The sequence below is a fragment of the Eretmochelys imbricata genome, chromosome 3 (assembly GCF_965152235.1).
Source record: "Eretmochelys imbricata isolate rEreImb1 chromosome 3, rEreImb1.hap1, whole genome shotgun sequence".
Taxonomy (NCBI): Eukaryota; Metazoa; Chordata; order Testudines; family Cheloniidae; genus Eretmochelys; species Eretmochelys imbricata.
The window spans coordinates 21114401-21137415 of record NC_135574.1 but is presented as its reverse complement, the minus strand read 5'-3'; positions in this window follow the sequence as shown (position 1 = coordinate 21137415).

Sequence of the window (23015 nt, the reverse complement as noted above, 5' to 3'; positions counted from 1 at the left end):
TTGACAAGGTATACTTTTTTGTAACCCTGCCACTTTCAGTGTGACTGGGCTCAGCAGTCATGCACATCATTATTTTATTGCAATGAGCATGTGCTATCACCTGGCAACCTTATCCTTCTTGGTGTTGGAATCTGAATGCACACTGGCATGTTTGTTGCACTCTGTAGCTCTAATCCTGCATTGTGAGCTATCTGGTCAGAGAGCGGCAACAGCGCAGTCCAGCAGCCCATCTGCAGACATCAGAATGAAGGACCAGGGTCTAATTTCCCTCATTCCAATTACTAATGCACATGGCCAAATTCTGCTCTCATTCACCTTGTGCAGCCTTATTTCAGTCAATGGGCAAAATCCTTCCCTGACTTACACCTGTGCAAACATATTGAATTTAGCATGGGTGCTCAGCATTTAAATCATAGTGAAAATTGATTCAATGAGATTGCAAGGTTGACAATATTTGCCAGTCCTAGATATATTTTCAGAGAAAAGGGAAAAAATAGATGGTCTCCTTTAAAAATGAAAAACAGACTAGAAAAAAATAGGCCCATATATTTAAAAAAACCCAACAAAACTGTAGTTATACCAACAGAACTTATAAAAACATTCCAAAGCAATGTAGTGTGATGACCCTTATTTATAATAACAGAAAACCTATCCAACTTTTTGATTTTTTTAATAAGCCTATCATTAATCTTCAATGAAAATAATACAGATTTTATGAAGAAAGCTCACTAAAGTTCTTGGAAAACTTACAAGACATTTAACAGCTGAACAGTGTATCTCACAAACAGACTTTAAAGGTGCTCTTTCAAATTGAAACCTTTTTTGATCTGGTTTTATAGTTAACAGTTGCTTTGGTCTGAAACCTCACCCATCCTTTCCAACTAATAAGAAAAATAATCCTGAAATATAGCACTTGCAGGAGGTACAGCATGACAGCTCCTAAACTAATTTGTATTACTCTTATACTTTGAGATTGGTTTTATTGTTCATTCTGTGACATCCTATTTTAACAGAGCTGTGATATTTTTTTCTTTAAAGAAACTCCAGGACTATCATTGCTCACCTATAAAACAGTACCTGTTTTTTTTTTTTAAGTCCTTCATTTAAAGTTTTATAAACCTCAAACATTATTGAAATATGTCCCTGAGTAACTTTAATCTGGATTTCCTTTTTGAGAATTAAATAGTTGTTTGTAGATCCACCCTTCGGTTTTACAAGGATATCTCTGAGACATCACAATTATAAAACAAGTTGGAAGGAAGACCAGCTGTACTTACAAACAAACATCACAGGCACAATTAATCTGTTTAAAGGTTTTATGAGGGGAAGCATAAAATATCAAATAAAGGCTAATGGGAAATATTTAAAAAATGCTCAAGATAGTAACAATCTACACAGTAGAACAGCCAATGCATGTTCAAAAAAAAAAATGTTACTAACAACTTGTTTTGATTTTAAGCCATGAGCTCTCTACCTTCCAACGTGAATTCTAAACTTCAGCTTTAGGACTGTTTCATGTTTCTAAAACAGTTACATTCATAGTTTATGTACTTTGTAGATCCACTTAAAGAAGGGGATATTTCTTTCTATAAGCAAAGATGTCAATAAAGTGTAAGACACTGACATTATTTCCCTTGTTCACCTTAAAACTAGAACTTTTCCATTTTCTGTAATAGAAATTAATGTACATTTTCAATAAAGACAATACCAAAAATGTGTGCACACAAGTGCTTTTTTACACACACACACACACACACGTCAGTAAACATATCGGAAACACAGTGAATCAAGCAGGTGTTTGAGTCTTTGGAGCTCTTGCTCTTTTTTAAAATCACAGTATGATTTCTTTTTAAGAAAAAGAATGAAAGATGGTGCTATGGGTGACAAAGAACCTTGCCTCCAACTCCAAAACCCCACGTTAGCACCTGCAGTTTCATTTGTAATTTCCCTTTATTTCTGTTATTGAACATTCTTAAGGAATAGCAATCCCAGCTATAGCAAATACCCTCAGCAACAATCAGTAAAGAAATTGTTCCTCTTAATATCACAACAAAGTGATGAACAAAGTCTTCATCATAAAGGCATAGTCTACCTACCTAGAGTTACATAGGCATATCTGTTTGTCGTACTGGCTCTTCAATTTTTTTAAATAAAAACTCCAACCTGAGGGAGTCACCAGCGACGTGATGGCCAGTGTACCCTGTGAATCAGTTCATAAGAATATAAGAACAGCCATATTGAGTCAGACCAATGGTCCATTTAGCCCAATATGCTGTCTTCTGACAGGGGCAATGCCAGGTGCTTCAGAAGGAATGACCAGAACAGGGCAATTTTCAACTGATCCATCCCTTATCGTCTAGTCCAGTGGTTCTCAACCAGAGGTACATGTACACCTGGGGGTACACAGAGGTCTTCCAGGGGGTACGTGAACTCATTTAGATATCTTCCTAGTTTTACAACAGACTACGTAAAAAGCACTAGCGAAGTCAATACACACTAAAATTTCATATAGATGACTTGTTTATGTTGCTCTACATACTATACACTGAAATGTAAGTACAATATTTATATTCCAAATGATTTATTTTACAAATATATGGTAAAAATGAGAAAGTCAGCAATTTGTCAGTAATAGTGTAGCTGTGATACTTGTGTATTTTTATGTCTGATTTGGTAAGCAAGTAGTTTTTAAGTGAGATGAAACTTGGGGTACGCAAGACGAATCAGTTTCCTGAAAGAGGTACAGTAGTCTGGAAAGGTTGAGAGCCACTGGTGTAGTCCCAGCTTCTGGCAGTCAAAGACTAGGGAAACCCAGAGCATGGAGTTACATCGCTGACCAGCTTGGCTAATAGCCATTGATATACCTATCCTCCATGATTTATATAGTTCTTTTTTTGAACCCTGTTATAGTTTTGGCCTTCACAATATGCCTTGGCAATGAGTTCCACAGGTTGACTGTGTGTTGTGTGAAGAAATACTTCCTTTTGTTGGTTTTAAATCTGCTGCCTATTAATTTAATTGGGTGACTCCTGGTTCATGGTAAGTGAAGGAGTATATAATATTTCCTTATTCACTTTCTCCACATCACTCATGATTTTATGGAACTCTATTTAATCTCCCCTTAGTTGTTTCTTTCCAAGATGAAAAGTCCCAGTCTTTTTAATCTCTCCTCATAGGAAAGCTGTTCCATACCCTGAATAATTTTGTTGCCCTTCTCTATACCTTTCCCAATTCTAATATATCTTTATTGAGATGGGACAACTAGAACTGCACTTAGTTTTCAAGGTGTGGGAGTACCATGGATCTATACAGTAAAATTATGGTATATTCTGTCTTATTATGTATCCCTTTCCTAATGGTTCCTAACATTCTATTAGCTTTTTGGATGGCCGCTGCACAGTGAGCAGATGTTTTCAGAGAACTATCAAGAATGACTCCAACTTTTTCTTGAGTGGTAACAGCTAATTTAGATCCTATCATTTTGTATGTATAGTTGGGATTATGTTTTCCACTGCACCTTACTTTTCATTTATCAACGCTGAATTTCATCTGCCATTTTGTTACCCAGTCACCCAGTTTTGTGAAATCCTTTTGTAACTCTTCACAGTCTGCTTTTGACTTAACTATTGAATAATTTTGTTTTGTCTGCAAATTTTGCCAACTCACAGTTTAGCCCTTTTTCCAGATTATTTATGAATACGTTGAACAGCCCTGGTCCCAGTATCCTGCTATTTACCCATCTCCATTCTGAAAACTGACCATTTATTTCTCCCCTTTGTTTCGTGACTGGTAACCAGTTATTGATCCATGACAGGACCTTCCTTCTTATCCCATGACTGCTTACTTTGCTTAAAAGCGTTTGGTGGGGGACTTTGTCAACGGCTTTCTGAACATCCAAGAACACGACATCCACTGGATCGCCCTAGTCAACATGTTTGTTGACCCTCTCAAAGAATTCTAATAGAATGGTGATTTCCCTTGACAAAAGTCATGTTCATCTATGTGTCTGATAATTTTCTTCTTTACTATAGTTTGAACCAATTTGCCTGGTACTGAAGTTAGGCTGACCAGCCTATAATTGCCAGGATCAGCTCTGGAGCCTTTTTTTAAAAATTGGCGTTACATTGGCTATCCTCCATTCATCTGGTACAGAAGCTGATTTAAATGATGGGTTACATACCACACTTAGTAGTTCTGCAATTTCATATCTCAGTTCCTTCAGAATTCCCGGACAAACACCATCTGCTCCTTGACTTATGACTGTTTAATATATCAATTTATTTCAGTTCCTTGGTTCTGTTTCCACTTGGACAAGCAAAGGGCTTTGGTTCAAGGAACAGCGAATAATGAGAATAATGGGACTGACCTTCAGAGGACAGAGCTGTTGGCTGTTATCAACACAGAGTCTTCCTCAAACACCTTCTTATGGTTGGCTGAGCATTAACTGTTGTCTCAGAGAAGGCTATGTATTATCTTTCCCCTGCTGTGGCTCGTACAGGCATAGCAGCAAGCTGACATGCTGGAGTTCCTTCATTGGGCCATATCTAATTTAAATATTAGGTTTAAAAAGTTTTAGTTGATATTTTTTAAAGAACTCCAGGAGTCTGATTCTGACCTTCTTGACACCTGTACACATCAGAAGCAACTCCACTGAAGTTACAATGGTGAAAAACCAGTGGGTGATTGAATCTTCACATAAAATAGTTCCTTGTTGCTCACTTAAACCTTAAATTCCTTCCACCCCCCACTGCATTTTAAAAGAGAAAAAAAAATCAACTAAGAAAACATGTGAAAGAGTAGAGGGCCCGTAGATTTTTCCAGGAAGATGAAGGCACCGTGCCTTTGGATTTGTGCCCATTAGTGCACATGAGGAATGTTGGTATCCCAGGATAACCACACTCCTTGTCGTGTGTTATGCTTTAGATGGACTCAGAACTGTCATCGCAACCCACATAAATATATTTTATTTTCTTCACCTGCTCATGTGGCATACACCTGGGACTTGCTGGCAGCGTACTTGGCCTCAGTGTGGTGAAAGGGAGGCTGCCAGGTTGGAAAGCTAGCACTGTTCCCTCTACTGAGTTGACCCCTACTGCTTTTATAGAGTGGTAAAGGACAGGCCTCAAAAAACCTGGAAAAGTGCAGGTTCTACTGAAAATTCACTGATGTGGGGAAAAGTGAATTTCCAGAGCCTGAACGACAGTAATCCTGCTTGGACCCTCATAGCAGGACTCTGGAATCCCCTACCTGTGGCCATCACTGAGTCAATTTCTTCCCAGCTATCTGCTTCCTCGGTCACTTCTGGAGACCCCTAAGACTCCTTACTCTGTGTTATATGTGCCCTTAGCCCAAACCCTCCTCCCAGGTGTGATAATGAGCAGTACTTTGGGAGTTAGCACAACACTCATGTGTTGTTGTTATTCTAACGCAATAGTTTGGACTGAAACCTTTGTTGCTGGTTAGTGCTTCCTGGAGTGAAGGAGGTGTCAGCTGTATATTGCATAGAGCTGGCTGAAATGTTTATAGAGGAACTGAAATGTTCATTGGTTTGAGTTCACGGGCATTCCATACAAATGCAGTGTTTCCTGCTACATTTTTTGTATGAGTAAATGTTTTGCTGAAATGCTTTCCGCTCTCTGGATGTCACTCTCCCAGGCCCTGAAAGCTACAGGAGAGGGGGAACTGTCACAGAAGTTCCCCTGACAAGCAGAGGTCTAGGCTGCAGTCCTAAGGCAGCCTCTAGGCCACATGAATGTCCCATGGTTTAACAAAGTGGCTCCAATGAACCCTGGGAAGTTTATTGGCCTGGGACTCACAAAAGACGCCCTTTTGAGGCTGTGGGGAGCAGGACACTGAAGAGCGAAGGAGGGATTGTGTTTTGGGGAAGGAGGGTTGTTTAAATTGTGTTCCCTATTGCCCTGGCCCTTTATTTCCCATTACTGTCCACTTGTCCCAGGTTTTCTGCATATCCCTGGCCTAGGTGGCCGATGCAGAGAAGGTAGAGGGGGTTAGCTGTGGTGCTAGAATGCAGAGCAGGAGTGCCGGGCTGATCAGAAGGTCTGCTGCTGACCTTTCAGTGGGGCTACCAAGTCCTCTCCTCCCTGGACCACTCATCACTTCCCTCCTTCACACCAGTAATGGTGCTCCCCCCTGCACCATGTCCTCTGCCAGAATCACCCTCCTGTGTGACCCATCCCTCGTTCCACACTGTGGTAGTGGTGAAATAGTTGACGAGACATTTAAATGACCAACAATAGGCATCTGCACTAATAACCCATTGAGATGAATGGTGTACTCAGACCTCTCTGAGCCATCGTTCAGGCTCTCTGCAGATACAGGCAGGCACTGATGTGCTATTGGCTTATATTTGCTTCTATTAGTCTGTGAAGAGATTGTGGGTACCACTTGAGCTCAGTATATAATCCCATCAGAAAGAGACTGAGTGATTTCCGTTCCACTTTAACTTGTAGTTTCAACACAACACAATGTAGGCAGTCAAGAACAAGCCCTTCCAGAGGGGTGCTATGAGACACATAAGGATTTCTCTCTCTCTTTCCCATCCTCTCTCTACTCAACAAGGGAGTATTTTCACCCATTTCTGCTCAAACTTTTGTGAGCACCCGTGTAATATTGTCTCAGAGTCCCAATTGAGGCCCTGCTTCCCCTTTGTTCTATGGGACAAGTAAACTGTGCTAGCCCCTTTCCGGACACAGCTTACTTCTTTCTGCCACCTCCAGAACAATGACTGGCATGCTACTGGGCCAGGTGTTGCCCATTTCATGCTCATGCCACTGACTCTCCACTCACCTACATGAGAGGGGGGTAGCTTCCCAGCAGTGGGGGAGTAAAAGGGCTCCTCACATCCCTTTTCCATCTTTGTGGGCACACAGTTGGAGTCATAACTGAGCCCCAATAAGAAGAATTCTCTTTCTTTTCCAGGGCAGGATTGTGAGGCTTCTGTTGTCAGATAGATGGCAGATCTTTGGCCATATTCTACTCTCATGTAAACACATGCAATTCTTTGGGTGGGGGGTGTAACTGAGTGTAGAATATGCCTCCTCCTAAAAAAACCCATATGATACATTGGGTTGGGGATGGCAGTAGAGTGCTGTAATATACGAGCCCTTCCCCTCCAGAAGCTGATTTGAAATCTTACTTTTAGGTGCATGTTAAATAAGTTTGATGGCCATGTTCACATCGCTAAATTGCACACATCCAGTGCAATTAGCTATTGTCTCTGTTAAGGAGCCGCTCAGTCCTGGAATACCTGGCATGCTAAAGACAAAACTGAGATTTATTACCACCAGGGATAGGCAAATCTCTACATGTTTGGATTTGGTTTACAGGCACAAAGTTTGAAACTGAAAATGATGTGATGATATTTGTATGTTTTCCCCCTGTCTGAGGAGCCTCTGAATCCTTTCAGAGGTATTCTGAGCAGACAGCCCTCTACGTACCATATGCTGGCTTTGAAGGACTACAAACTCCAAGTTGCGGGTGTGGGGGGGACTGACCTTCCTTGCTCAGAGGCAGGGCATTGGTGGACTCCATTTTGTAGGCAGAGAGCTGGAACAGAGCTGCTGCTCCCTTTGGGGTCTGGGCCATGGAGAAGCTGTGATGGAGTCCTTAACCCCACATGACTAGGGTTAAGACTACACTACAGTTGATAACTTGTTAGTGCTAATCCCTAGCTCATGGGTGCGTTCTCCACTTTGAGAGCAGAAGCCAGAGTCTTTTGGTTGCGCGGATCTGAATTTGGCTTACAGACAATTGAGGAAAGAGTGACTTACCCCTGGGTTATTGCTCTCTAATATAACAACTGTTACTGCCAACTTGTACTGTGCAACCTAAGCTGGTCACAATACAAAATTGCCTCACTCCTTCTTGTTTCACTTGGACTGCCTTTGCCGGATTTACAAAGTGCTGGCCTGAACTCCTGCTCACCCAGTGTGCCAACACAAGAGAGGGCTATAATCTTAAGGGAGGGTGTGCATTCAGGGATGGGATAGATCTGTGTCTGATGCCAAGAGATTTGTTTATGTTGCTGTAGAAAGCTGCAGCCATTAGCTGAGCTATTGCAGTGCCACCTACTGATCTGCTGTAGGTATAATAACTTAACCTATATTAGTCTGTTGCATTTTCTACTGTATGTTGCTAGAATTACTTTTAAGAAACATTGTGTTGCTTTTATTTTGAGTATTTATTTCCTGCGTACGATCTATTATTTATATTTTTGTTCCTGAAGGCAACCGAGGTACGCCCACAGGTGTATGCAGTGCCTGTCCCGGTAGAGGCACCACAAACTATAAATATTCATAGAAGTAAGAGGGCTATTGCAGAGGTGTGACTAGAGCATTCCCACCTAATTTCCCCTCTCAGCTGGGACCCCCCCAGGAACACCATTATCCTTAATGAGGCAAGGCACCCAAGCAACAGGTGTGAGTTTCCTGCTCCAGAGTAACCTGGGAGGGAAAAGGCAGTTACAGGTATTGCAATGTAATGACACACTCCGCATAACACCAACTCAGGAGAATCTATGTTCCCGCATGCATTCCAACCATCCTTAGGATGCATGCCCAGTTGTAAAGCAGGGTAGCTTCATGTCATTAATCCGTATAATTTATACAAAAGTGGATTATTTTTCAGGTGCAAGTTCATCATGAACAGTATTCAGTTTTCAGTAGTCCCTGAAAGATCTGATGTTCTCCCACCCCTGGTGTGTGGCATTCTGCTGCAACAAACAAGGGTGTTCCCACTCAAACTTAGGCCTTTTCATGAAGTTCATCATTTGTCCATGAATTTTATATCAAGTCAGGATGAAGTCCAAAAATCATATAAATGCCAATCTTAAGACATGGAGCTTATTTAAAAACAGTAATATTTACTATGCTATCAACTTTTAAACAGCTGTTCAAAAAATGGAAAAGACAAAAAGGAGAAAGAACTTGTATACACCTTTAATAGTGAATTATTCACACAAGCAGCTGGAGCCCCAAGGATTCAACTTTTTAAAGCTAATTCCACTTTATTAATATCAGTTTCATCCAACCAAATATACCTGGAAAGGTTGACACAGAGACTAAGTCATTCTTGTTCATTTGTATGGCAAAATAAAGGAAGGCATTGTGTTTTAAACGCAATATTTGCTATCAATAATTGTTACCAAGAAGCAGAATTCATAGCCAGATCTACCCCCCTAATGGACACACATTGAATTTTGTGGCATTCAAATGTAGGGCTTTGGTTTGGCCTGTTTTAAAGATAAGGGCCATTTGCAAAATTGGAATCTGGCTCTGGGTTTGAATTTTTGGCTGTTCATATCCCTAACTTTGGTTCTAGCCCATTACTATTTATTAATGTTTCTGCTTTACGTAGCCTTAGGAGATCCTGAATGTCCAGCTAGCAACTATTGCTAAGACTATTTCCTTTATAGGCTTGGCCAGAAGTTTGTAGAAGGTCTTGGAAGCAGATCTGGGTACCATTACACATATTGTTACTTCGACACTGGACTACTGCAATATATTGTACATGGGGCTATACTTAACTTAATGATTTATGTCTGACCCAGCAAGGCCATTTTTATGTTCTGTCATTGAGCTAGCTCACTAAAAATAGAGTTTAGCTGTGGAAGCACAAGAGGTGAGAGGGGCTAGCCAAATTAGTACATACCCACTTGAGACCCTAGGCATGTGATTGGAGCAACTAGCCCCTCCAGCTGGAGGTGCTGCCGCAGTTCTACTCTAGCTTATTGCATGCTAGCTTGATCAGAGCTAATGTGGGTATGTCAACTTCAAACAGGGAATCACACCTTCAGCTCGAAGTGTAGACATGCCCTTTGATGGTTTATTCAAACAGAGTTCCCACATCATTAGCAGAGAAGACTAGCAAGCAGATCAAGGTTATAATTTTGGAAAGATGCATGAGTGCCTCTGACTGGTAGGCTGAGAAAACTGGAACAAACCATGAGGAGCCAGATATTAGAACAAGGATCAAGTAACTTGGAAGCCAAATAAGAACCAAGAAAGTCAGTCTGGTAGGGATAAATCCTGGTTTAAGAGGAACTTTAGTCACAGAAGTGGAAATGAGCAAAAGATAGAGTTAAGATGAGCAAAACATACAAATGGATAAACCAGAGAATTACATCAGACAAATTCATATGAGATAATTGATCATTCAGTTCATCTCCCAATTAGTGCAGGAGTGATTCTCTACAGTATGTTTAGGATCTCACCTAATACACATGTATGTCAAAGGGAGTCTCTCTATGGTCTCCAGGGAGAATTGGGTCAGGTCCTCATTGTCCAATTATCTTTAAATGATCCAAGTGATGGAGCTGCTGCCTCATTTCATGGGATACTACTCCACCAGCTAATAGACTGCAACATCAGAAGGTTCCTCCAGATGTTCAGCCTGAGTATTGCTCTTCTCAATTCCATCCCATTACTTCCTTTTATTTGCCTAAATAATTACTTCCTCTTGGTATTTATACCCTTCAAATATTTGTAGATTGAGATCATGTTCCTCCTTTACCTTCACTTAGCCTATACATAATCCATGTAACTCTTTCCTTAAAAGTCAGTCTCTCCAACCTTCTTATTGTTTCTTTGCTCCTCCCTGAACTGCCTTAAATTAGAGATCAAACCCATATTAAAGACAAAAAACCAAAAGATACCACAAGCTTGATTTAACTTTCAGTGAAAGGAATAATTTTGGTAGTGCAGCCATTGACACCTATTCTGGAAATGTATCCACTCCTTCCTCAGTCCTCATTATCTGAGGCTTCCAGTAGGGATGGGGAACATTCTTATTTCTAGGTACATTCCATTGCCTATTGGGCCTGATTCTTCTTTTACTTACATCAGATAGAATCATAGACATGTAGGACTGGAAGGGACCTCAATAGGTCATCTAGTCCAGTACCCTGCTCTGAGGCAGGACTAAGTATTATAGATACACCATTGTAATTCTCTTGACTTGAGAGAAACTACTTCTGATTCACACTAAGGAAAACTAGGCCCAATGTGTCATCATTATTTGTATAGTATGGCCTATGCTATTCCATGCACAAAAATAAAGGCAGTTTCTGCTGTAAGGAGTATGCTATTCATTTCCAAAAGCAGCTACATAACTTTTGTTGCCTCAGTTTTTGGGGTTCCTGTGATGGAGTGTTGTCACAACCCAATGGCCCCCTCCCTCAGGGGGTCCCCTGGGGAGGCAGATCAGCATTGTATGTTGCTAATGCTGTTGCAGGCATTGCAAAATATTCTGGGTAGAGTTAAAGGTGTGAGTGTAAGTGAAAGGTTCCTTTGCAGGTTGTACAAGGCCAAAGAGGGAGGGGGAGAGAAGAGAACGGGTTAACTCAAAGCTTCAGCTCAGCCTAAAGATAAGACGCTGGCCCCAGTCCAAGGTTACTACACTCGAACAAACTCTCTGCAGACAAAAAGCCTGCCCCTGCATCTGTATCTCACCGAACCCCAGCTAACTGTGAGAAAAAAGAAACAAGCCGGACAGGACTCAGAGACTGCAAAAACTAGGAGACAGCAAAGGCCAGCAAGAGGGAAAACAAAGTCTTGTATCTCTAAAGCTGGTGTGTTTTGGGAAAGCTGAGGAAGCCACAGAAGGCTGGTTTGAACTGGTACACAGAGCTTGGGGAATAAAGGTCCTGGAAGGAGACGCCCCCAAGAGACCCCAGGGACTTAAAAATCCTTCCGGGAGCTGAGGCAAATCAGAGATCAACAGCAGACCCTGGACGACCTGTGCACAGGACACGAACTCCCGACCACCCCTCCCCCTCCTTCTTCTTACGTTACACCCAGGCGTGGCCAGCCTTGAGTAGTGCGGGTGTGAGTATGAAAGTGGGTTAGGGCTTGGGGCACTAACACTTTCTTCCTTCCTCTGAGTGACGTGGGGAACCCTGCCCCCCCAGCACTCTCCACTGTTATTTTATAATTTTATCAATAAAGATTTAAAACTCAGTTCTTTGGTGTGCTCTGTCGTCTCCTCCCCTAACAATCCTGTGGCCTCAGCCTGATCAACTGATGCCTCAGGCCAATTGGTATCAGAAATCTGTCACAGTGTGAGTAGCCTAAGGCTGGCTGGCTGCAGCCCAAGAACTCAGAGAGCTGAGGTCTCTCCCCCTCTTTGGTGGTAGATAATGACTTGGGGAAAAGTTTTACACAGTGGGGAACAAATATTTATAAAGCACTTGATGCTGAACTTGCCAGAGGTGTGTTTGAAGCCTGTTTGCAGTAAGAATCCAGGGCGAGGGAACCCCGCCCTGTGACAGTACCCAATAAAAATCAATTTTGGGGTATCTGAGTGCCCATAACTCAAGCTGCAGTCAGCAACCCTGAAATCGGACTAAGAGTTTCTCAAATTGGGCCCTCAAAACCAGAATCTACCAAACTCAGTGACCACTTTTGAAAATTTAGTAAATGGAAGACAGATGCCCTGGACATCCAGGGATAGGGATAAGCATAGTGTGACGATGTTGTGTCCTTTGTAATTAATTAAAATGTACACACAAGTAAAATGGATATATAAATCACCTAGACAGCTGGGCAAACACGGTAGGTTTACAATGTTTCTCTCACTCAGATATTTGATGCTTTGTAAGTCGGCATGGCAGAATTTGATTTTTTATATAGTTTTGATGAGTAATATCAATTTTATTTTTATCTATTTAAATTTTCACAATGGTGGGAAATTCTGAGGGGGTCAGACGATTATTAAATGACAGCAGAGGTTGACAGGTTTCAGAGTAACAGCCGTGTTAGTCTGTCTTCGCAAAAAGAAAAGGAGTACTTGTGGCACCTTAGAGACTAACCAATTTATTTGAGCATGAGCTTTCGTGAACTACAGCTCACTCATCATGAGATTCAAAAAGTTAAAGCTTTATAACCATTAAAACAAAAGTCAGCATCATATATCGAACTATGCACAAAAAACAGCCTTAAACCAAACTCTAATAAGTTCCCAAGCAGCATTTTTCTTTATTTGCCTACCTGTGAATTTCAATTATTATCCCTGGAAAAATTTTTCCATTTGTGTGTGTGCAGTGAAATCAACATTTACTGATAAAAATCTAATCCTTCCAAGCCTACTTGTAAGAGTAAATATTCTCGATATGGGATTTATCATACAAATAAAGTAATGAAGTGTTGCTATCGGAGTGATTTATGCTAATGTTAATCCTCTGAGTATGTCCAGTGTGAATAGATGTTTCCAGAAGCCTGAGCATAGCCATTCTGAGTTGAGTACTCCTACAGTTAATACAGTAAAAAAGCTGGGCTTCTCTCCAGTGAGCTCGTTCCCTGTGTACTTATTAGAGTGTGGAGAAGGGTCAGCAAAATAAAATGGAGTCTGCCAGAATGAATGTGAAGGAGCAATCCTTGGACCCTCATCGGGCTTTTAGACTTGGGAGAACTCATGCTGGGAGGGCCTAAAGTACTCCATACTTTTCCCTCTTTTCTCCACTCCCTCCTGCCCTATCTTCCCTACGTGACACCCTCTCCCCCACCGAAAATAAAATAAAGAAAAGGGGCGGGAGGGAATCAACCAAAACCCTGTAATTTTTCTTGCTGAATTTTCATATTTATTGTGTGGCAGATCAATTCTATATTTTCTAAAGAGCATATGCAACGTGTGTGTGCATTGGAAGGCGTGTTAGGGAGGCCTCGGATGAAACATGAAAGGCTGCAATCCAACAAGTTCAGAACTACAGTACTTAAATTGAAATGGCTGGCTTGGTTTGATGTTACAGATATGCTACAATGTAAATATAAACCGTTTTGATGCAGATATCCAGATCTTTGTGCAAAGTGTTGCTCATTTCCCAAACCTGTCTCCTGAGTTATCTGCAGTAATTTATAGCCTGGCTGCAAATAGCAATGTTTCCTTTGTGTGGTACACATTTGTTTGAAATATTAATCAGTTCCATAAGAGAAGCTGCATTTATGAACTTTTCCCACTGATAAATGGCAGAATATGCAGTCATTTCTCTTTGCTGTGGTTTTCCCAAAGGGCTGCTTTCTCCACATTCAGGCATCAGCAGGATGGAAGGTTTTTTCAACACCTGTTTACAGTAGCTCTGAAATGAGAAACCAGAAGACCATCTGCTTGCAGGCTCTCTTTCCTCATTACCATGTTTAAAGCAACTTCTCTTCATAACACTTCATTATTTTCTCAGCATCTCTATCCTTCGCTTATGTTCACAATTAATGAGACAAGTACGTTTTGGTTTAATGAAGCCTTACCTTTTTCATTGTGTAAAATGCACCAAGCCTGGTTAAGACAATAGCTCTTGATTTATATGTTACATAGGAAATTTCAGTGGTTGTTAATGGTTATTTTTATGATAATAATGGGCTATTGGAATTTTAACTTAAGACATTTAACTAGTTTTTGTACAGTGCCAAGCACAGTGGGACTTCAATCTTTATTGGGGCCTCTGGGCACTATAAAATATATCAAAGCGTACCTTAAGAATTATACTAGACTGTCCGAGTCCTCTTCACTAAAGGTTTGTCCTGACAAGGGTGAAAGCTGTGTTGGTAGAAGATGTTAGTTAATATACACAGAATCTCTAATGTAGGCAAGGCAACACAGAATTTTTACACATCCTATCCTGATCAAATTGAAATCTAGACCCCTCCTTTGGCTTCAACCTAATTAACTTGGAATGTGTTTAAAAGTCCACACTGCCTTGTCTGTATTAGACTTTCACAATGTGTTAGCTAACACTCTCACAACACACCTTTCACTCCAGTCAAAATAATTCCTAAAACGTGCTAATAACAAAAATCAAAACAAAAAGATGTACAGTATCATTAAGATCAAAGTATTTTTTCTCCAACCCATATCTCACCTTTATCCATAGATAATAACGTATTTGGGTCAGTGATCATGGGTCAAATTTTCTAAAGCACCTAAGTGAGGTAGGAGGTAGGAGTCTGAGTCCCATTTTTAGAAGCACTTAAATCACTTAGGAGCCTAAATCCCATTGACTTCAGAATGTGGTACAAATTAAGAATCTGAAATATCAATAACTCATTTGCACACAGGTTGCTTTATTTGTACCTATGTGAAGGGGATGTTCAAACCCAAGATTCCTGATTGGATGACCAAAATTTTCATGAGCAGGAGGAAGGATAAGTTCCTATAGTGATGGGTCTCTGTAAGTATTCTTATAATAGGCCATTTCTGTTATGAAGACTCACGTGAACCCTCTAGTTTTCAGCCTGCCCTTGAGGAACAAGCCACCCAAATACACGGTCAGGGTGTTGATGAGTTAGTACAGCAGTACAGTCACGTCTAACATCAATGCATTGGTCCCAAGTTGCCCACTCTCCCCATACCATCCAAGAATATAGTTTCCCAACCACCCTTCTTGGAAATTATATTTGTATATATGTTTGAGTGTTTACAAGTGAATTTCACCCTACAAGATCAACCCACAAGGTATTAAAATACAAGTGTCACAACTGTTTGTGTGTATATAAACACACTCACATGAATACTCTTGTTCACATGCAAATACAGGTAATCATGGAAAGAACAGCCTTTCCCCAAACATTTCCACAAAGAAAAACCATTGCATAAACATAGTTGAACTTAACAGCTGTTTGGAATTGGAACAAACCCTCATAAAATCTGTTTTTGCAATGTTCAACAAGCTCTACTTGTCAGAGTGTTTCTAGAAAACAAATAAAAAGTTTCATGCAGTTGCTACTAAATAATATTAGTGAATATTTGTGAATGCAGTTTTTACAGCTGTTAGGATTTAGTTACGATCCTGAGAGCCACATGTCAGTATGAATGAAGAAAACAATTTTCAGTGACCAAAAGTTACAACTACTGCGTCCACACACCATCCTGGATCCATGACATTAAACTCATGGAGTAGGATCAGACTATGAAAAAACTATATGGATGTGAAATAGTATGATTTAATCTGTCAATACACTTCTACACTGCAAATAGAGACTGAAATCCTTGTTCCACTAAATAGGCTTGATTCGTGAAAAATTATAAGAAGAAATAAAATGTATTCATGCATAATGTTTTTATTGTTCTGGTTCTTATATCACATCTATACCATGTTGGCTTGCCCTTGGGTTGGAAAGCTTGGTGGTAAGCCAGCCTTGATTAAAAGATGAACCCCACCTGAGAAATTTCAACCAGTGACCTAGAGTAGAAAGGCTCTGCAGCCCATTGTAACCAGAACTCTGAATGCCGCAGCCCCATTTTCCCACTGAAATCTATTGCCCACTTTTCTGTATGTAACTAAAAGTTTTCCATAGGGCGGACCTCATCTTAACAGAGAGAGAATGCCTTATGGACCCTGTGATGTTGCACCCCACAATTCTTTATGGAAATATGCTTATGAATGTATATATGACATGACTGGAATATGTTTTATGCTACATATGCCATGTAACATATCTCTGCAAAAGTTGTGATCTACTGAATATATTCATCCTATTTGTATGCATGTGTCATTTTTGTATTCAAAGTTATTAATATTGGCCATATACTTGTTTGAGTTTAAGTACCCTTAGTAAAGCATTTGGTCAGCTTCTTGAAAAAGGAATGTGCAAATAAGTGCTTGATCAAGAAACACTTAACTGACAATGGATCTTAGAAGACTCCAATCCACATAAGAAGTCTTCCTGGAGACATTCAACATATCACGTGGACAATGGCTGCTGCCTGTAAAAAATGAGTCATGCATGGACATGTGACTTGCCCATGTGACTCCAAAACTCCATCTTGGAGCTGGATTTTGCATAGGAAAGAGGAGGGGGTCTCCACCCACAAGAAAAAGTCTATTTAAGCTCCTGGGAGACCCCTCCATTTTGTCTTCAGCTTGCTCAAGAGATAGCCTCTCCACCCTCAAAGGATATCTGAAAGAAACTGGAACAAAGGACAGTAACTATGGGGGTCTGAGTGATTGCTGGACCCAGACTAGAAGGAGACCAGTCTGTAAAAGAAACTTATTGGAATATCTCCGAGGGTGAGATTTCATCTGTAATCACTATCTTACTGTATTAGGTTTAGACTTGCATGTTTTATTTTATTTTGTTTGGTAATTTACTTTGTTCTGTCTGTTATTATTTGGAATCACTTAAATCCTACTTTTTGTAGTTAATAAAATCACTTATTACTTATTAATCAACCCAGAGTATGTATTAATACCTGGGAAGGGGGGGCAAACTGCTGTGCATATCTCTCTATCAGTGTTATAGAGGGCGAACAATGTATGAGTTTACCCTGTGTAAGCTTTATACAGGGTAAAATGGATTTATTTGGGGTTTGGACCCCATTGGGAGCTGGCATCTGAGTGTTAGAGACAGGAACACTTCTTAAGCTGTTTTCAGTTAAGCCTGCAGCTGTTGGGGGACGTGGTTCAGACCTGGGGCTGGGTTTGTAACAGGCTAGTGTGTCTGGCTCAAACTGGCAAGGTTCTGGAGTCCCAAGCGGGCAGGGAAAATGGGTTATATGGTAGAGGTCTATAAAATCATAAATGGTGTGGAGAAAATGAATATGGAAATGTTATTAACCTCTTCACATAACAGAAGAATTATGGGTCACCCAATGAAATTAATAGGCAGCAGGTTTAAAACAAGCATAAGGAAGTACTTCTTCACATGGTATACAATCAAGCTGCGGAATTCATTGCCAGGGGATGTTATGAAGGCCAAGAGTATAACTGGAATTAGACAAAAACAAAAGGAGGACTTGTGGCACCTTAGAGACTAACCAATTTATTTGAGCATAAGCTTTCGTGAGCTACAGCTAATTTCATCAGATGCATTCAGTGGAAAATACAGTGGGGAGATTTATATACACAGAGAACATGAACCAATGGGTGTTACCATACACACTGTAACAAGAGTGATCAGGTAAGGTGAGCTATTTACCAGCAGGAGAGCAGAGGGGAAGAAACCTTTTGTAGTGATAATCAAGGTGGGCCATTTCCAGCAGTTGACAAGAACATCTGAGGAACAGACAGTCTCTGCGTAAAAGAATAAATGGACACAAATCAGACGTCAAGAATTATAACATTCAAAGACCAGTCGGAGAACACTTCAATCTCTTTGGTCACTTGATTACAGACCTAAAAGTGGCAATTCTTCAACAAAAAAGCTTCAAAAACAGACTCCAATGAGAGACTGCTGAATTGGAATTAATTTGCAAACTGGATACAATTAACTTAGGCTTGAATAAAGACTGGGACTGGATGGCTCATTACACAAAGTAAAACTATTTCCCCATGTTTATTTCCCCCTGCACCCCCCACTGTTCCTCAGATGTTCTTGTCAACTGCTGGAAATGGCCCACCTTGATTATCACTACAAAAGGTTTTTTCTCTCCCACTCTCCTGCTGGTAATAGCTCACCTTACCTGATCACTCTCATAGATTCATAGATATTTAAGTCAGAAGGGACCATTATGATCATCTACTCTGACCTCCTGCACAATGCAGGCCACAGAATTTCACACACCATTCCTGCAAAAAACCTCACACCTATATCTGTGCTATTGAAGTCCTCAAATCGTAGTTTAAAGACTTCAAGGAGCAGAGAATCCTCCAGCAAGTGACCCATGCCCCATGCTACAGAGGAAGGCGAAAAACCTCCAGGGCTTCTTCCAATCTGCCCTGGAGGAAAATTCCTTCCCGACCCCAAATATGGCAATCAGCTAAACCCTGAGCATATGGGCAAGATTCATCAGCCAGATACTACAGAAAATTATTTCCTGGGTAACTCGGATTCCACCCCATCTAATATCCCATCACAGGCCATTGGGCCTATTTACCATGAATATTTAATTACCAAAACCATGTTATCCCATCATACCATCTCCTCCATAAAGTTATCGAGTTTAATCTTAAAGCCAGATAGATCTTTTGCCCCCACTGTTTCCCTTGGAAGGCTATTCCAAAACTTCACTCCTTTGATGGTTAGAAACCTTCGTCTAATTTCTAGTCTAAATTTCCTGGTGGCCAGTTTATATCCATTTGTTCTTGTGTCCACATTGGTACTGAGCTTAAATAATTCCTCTCCCTCTCTGGTATTTATCCCTCTGATATATTTATAGAGAGCAATCATATCTCTCCTCAACCTTCTTTTAGCTAGGCTAAACAAGCTCTCGTTACAGTCTGTATGGTAACGACCATTGTTTCATGTTCTCTGTGTATATAAATCTCCCCACTGTATTTTCCACTGAATGCATCAGATGAAGTGAGCTGTAGCTCATGAAAGCTTATGCTCAAATAAATTTGTTAGTCTCTAAGGTGCCACAAGTCCTTCTTTTCTTTTTGCGGATACAGACTTACATGGCTGCTACTCTGAAACCTAGAATTAGACAAGTTTATGGAGGATAGGTTCTGTGACAGGTTCCGTGCATTAAGCTAGGGAGCCCCCGTTGGCCCAGTGCAGGGTTGGTGCATCCTGTCACTCCGTAAATAGCCCATAGTCTCTGGACAGGCAAAACAGACAAACCGTCTGGAGCCCTGGAGCCCTTTGGCTGGGCAAAACAAACAAACAGTCCGGGCTGGGGCAAGCAGTTACACTGGGGAATTTACCCCCTGGGAGGGACAAAGCACTAAGCAGACTACATCCCCTGGGCATGGCAAAGCAGACAGAGTCTATGGCCCCGCAGCCTCCAGGCTGGGGCAGGCAGTTACACTGAGGAATTAGTCCCCTGGGAGGAGCAAAGCTGTAAGCAGACTGGAACCCCTGGGTGGGGCAAAACAAACCAACTAACTATAGGCCTTAATTCCCTCTGTGTTGGGATGCAGAACAGGCCAGCAGCTTCCTCCACAGGCGGTGGCTTGGCTTCCCTGGCAGTCTCCGCAGGAGTAGTCCAGGTCTTCGGGCTCTACTGCCAGGACCATTGCAGGAGTCAGCAAGTTACATCCTTCCTTCTCCCTCACCCACCCCAACTGACCTGGGCTGCCTCCTTTTATGTGGTCTCCCCACCGGGAGCATGCACAGCAGGGGCAAGGAGGCGTGATCGCCTGGGCCCACAATGATTGGCCCGCCCTCAGCGGCGCAGTGCAGGTTTGGTGCATGCCGTCACAGGTTCATTAATGGTTATTACCCCCAATGGTCAGGAACACAACCGCATGCTCTGGATGTCCCTAAGTCTGTGACTGCCAGATCCTGGGACTGGATGACAGGGGATGGATCACTCAATAATTGCCCTGTTCTCTTAATTTCTTCTGAAGCATCTGGCACTGGCCACTGTCAGAGAAAGGATACTTGGTTAGATGGTCCATTGCTCTGATGCATATGGCCATTTTTATGTTCTTATAAATTATCCTTCCCATTATGAGATGCCTATACACAAACTGCTAACACTTAAGCGTATTTTTTCTGTGTCTATGCAGTTGTTATCTTAGCCAAACAATTCTCAAAAATATGAAGTGGTAGGATTTACTGACCCCCAACAGAGGAATGAGAGCTTATCTGAAAATGATGTTCTGCTGGAAAAAAACACCATGCCTAGGTCACTTGCAAGTCACAAGCTAAAGTCATTACCATCTGATAGCTCTTCAATGGCCCACGTAAAATGAGTTGCTGGTCTCAGTCCAGTTCCTAGTGTCCACATCCCTAAAATCACATCACTAAAATCACCAGGTGGAGATGACTATGCTTGCCCCATAAAAGTGGGCGATTATAGCTAACACAATGTAAAATATTAATATAAAATCCTTATAGTTCCCACAGCAGATGTTACAGAAACTTGGAATTCTGTTCACTAGAGAAAATTGTGCCCAGATGCTCATACTTAAACTTTATGGCCCGAACTCTGCCCTCAGATGTGCACACACAACTCCCAAAGATCTCAGTGGGAGTTATATTCATGTAGGTCAGGGCAGAATTTAGCCCACAGCATAGTAATATGAACATAAGGTTCATTGTGACGTTTAGTGACATTATGAGGCAATGTCTGTGCCTTCAGCCACCTGAGTATTATTATTTATTATTATATTACAGTAGGTCTTAGAGGCCCCAGCCAAAATCAGGGCACAAATGTGCCAAATATTGTAGCAAGAGACAGTCCCTATCTTAATGAACTTTCAATTTAAATAGAAGAGACCAAAAAAAAATGGGAGGGGAAATGGAGGCACAGAGAGGTGAGGTGACTTGCCACAGAGCTGGTCAGTTGGAGAGCCATGACCAACACCTATGTATACTGATTTCCAATCCAGTGCCCTATAAACTAGACCTCAGGGAAGTACGCCAATTGTCCGCTATTCTATATAGGTTCTTATACCACACTTGTCACCATAGTATCTGAGCATCTTCCAGTAGACTACACATCTGGTTTGTTCTCTCATCCTCTCTCTATGGGGAGAAACATGGGAACTGGAGTGTCTTGTTTTGGTAGTGTCTTGTGTTTTTTGTTTTTGTTTTTTTTCTTTTGTTATATAAATATACCTGTTATGTGTCCATGTTAGAGAGGACAGGTCAAATAATGTGCCTTGCACTTGGAATGGAAACTTGTAAGGTTGTTAGTCCTGGAGGAGTTCATTCCACAGTCTTGGACCATGCTTGGAGAAAGTTCTGTTTTTCGTACAAATGAGTTTGCCGATGGGAAGCCAGTGTAGACAAAGGAGGATAGGTTTGCTGTGTTTGCAATAGCCTGTGTTGCTGGGGAGATGCTGTGCATTGTTTTGTACTAGTTGGAGTTTCCAAAGTGCTGAAGGCTTTATAACCAGGTGTAGTGGGGCAGTTTCCCAACTTTGGCAGAGGAGGGGTTAAAGCAGTCTGGAGGGAGCCTGTGCAGAACCCAGCCAATCAGAGAAGGGCAGAAAGGCACCCAATCAGGGCTAGGCTGGGCCCTATATAAAGGCTGTAAAGCAGAGGAGAGAGCAGTCTCTTCCTGACAAGCAAGGTAGAAGGACTGGCTCCCTGTAGACAGAGCACCCAGGCTAGAGCAGTGCTGGGCAGGCTCAGGGGGGCATATATATATCTGGCCTGTTACCTGCAAAATGGTGGCCCCCTGAGGAAAAGGGCCAAGAAGGTGCACAGGCCAAGGGGAAGTGGCTCAGGGTACACAGGGAGAAGAGGGGATTGAAGGAGGGCGGTGGGAGGCTGCCGCTAGAGGGTCCCTGGATTGGGACCCAGAGTAGCAGGAGGGCCTGGGTCCTCCCCTCCCCCTTTACACTGCATCTTACCATGGCGGAGCGTGGCTGATGGACTATGCCTTGTCCCTGAAGCAAGGGACTAGACTGTGGGGCAGCATGTGGTCATGAAGGCAGGTGCAGACTGAGGGCTGCTGATACCCCCAGAAGGGGGGAGAGAATAGAACAGGGGCACAGCCAGAGGGCTGTGTACAGAAGAGGACACTGCAAGCCAGGGAGCAATGTGGGTCCCAAGGAGCGCAGCAGAGCAGACAACGGGCAAGACACCACCCGCAGATGGTGCTCCATGGCTAGAATGGAGCTAATTCTCAGAGCGCCCAGCAGGAGGCACTGCATTGGTGAGTCAGTGATCCATTACACCAGGTTATTGTTTTGCTGTAGTCCAGCTGAGAGATGACAAAGGCATGAATAATAGTTCAGGTCATCATCCACCAGGATGGGATGGAGTCTCCTAAACAAGTGGAGATGGTAGAAAGCATTACTTGTGGATGTTGCTATATGAGATCTCAGCATCAGCGAAGAATTCAAGAGTGCTCATAAACTGAATTGACAAATTGTGGGTGTGTATCTTAAACCAATGGAGACTGCACCGTGGCTGCAAGCTCTTCAAAACCCTTTCCTCTGCCCACCCACACTATCTCTGTCTCACTTGGGATCAGCTTCAACCAGCTGTTCTTCATCCCTGAGCTGATTTTACCAAGCATTGGACAGTCTTGGTGGTAGTTGGGTGGTCATATGTAGTGAAGGAAAGGTAAGGTGTATCATTTTCATAATGCACTTGAGTCCATGTAATCTGACCCATTCACCTCATGGTTGAATGCACATTTTAATGCACAGTACATCTTTCTATTGCTATGTG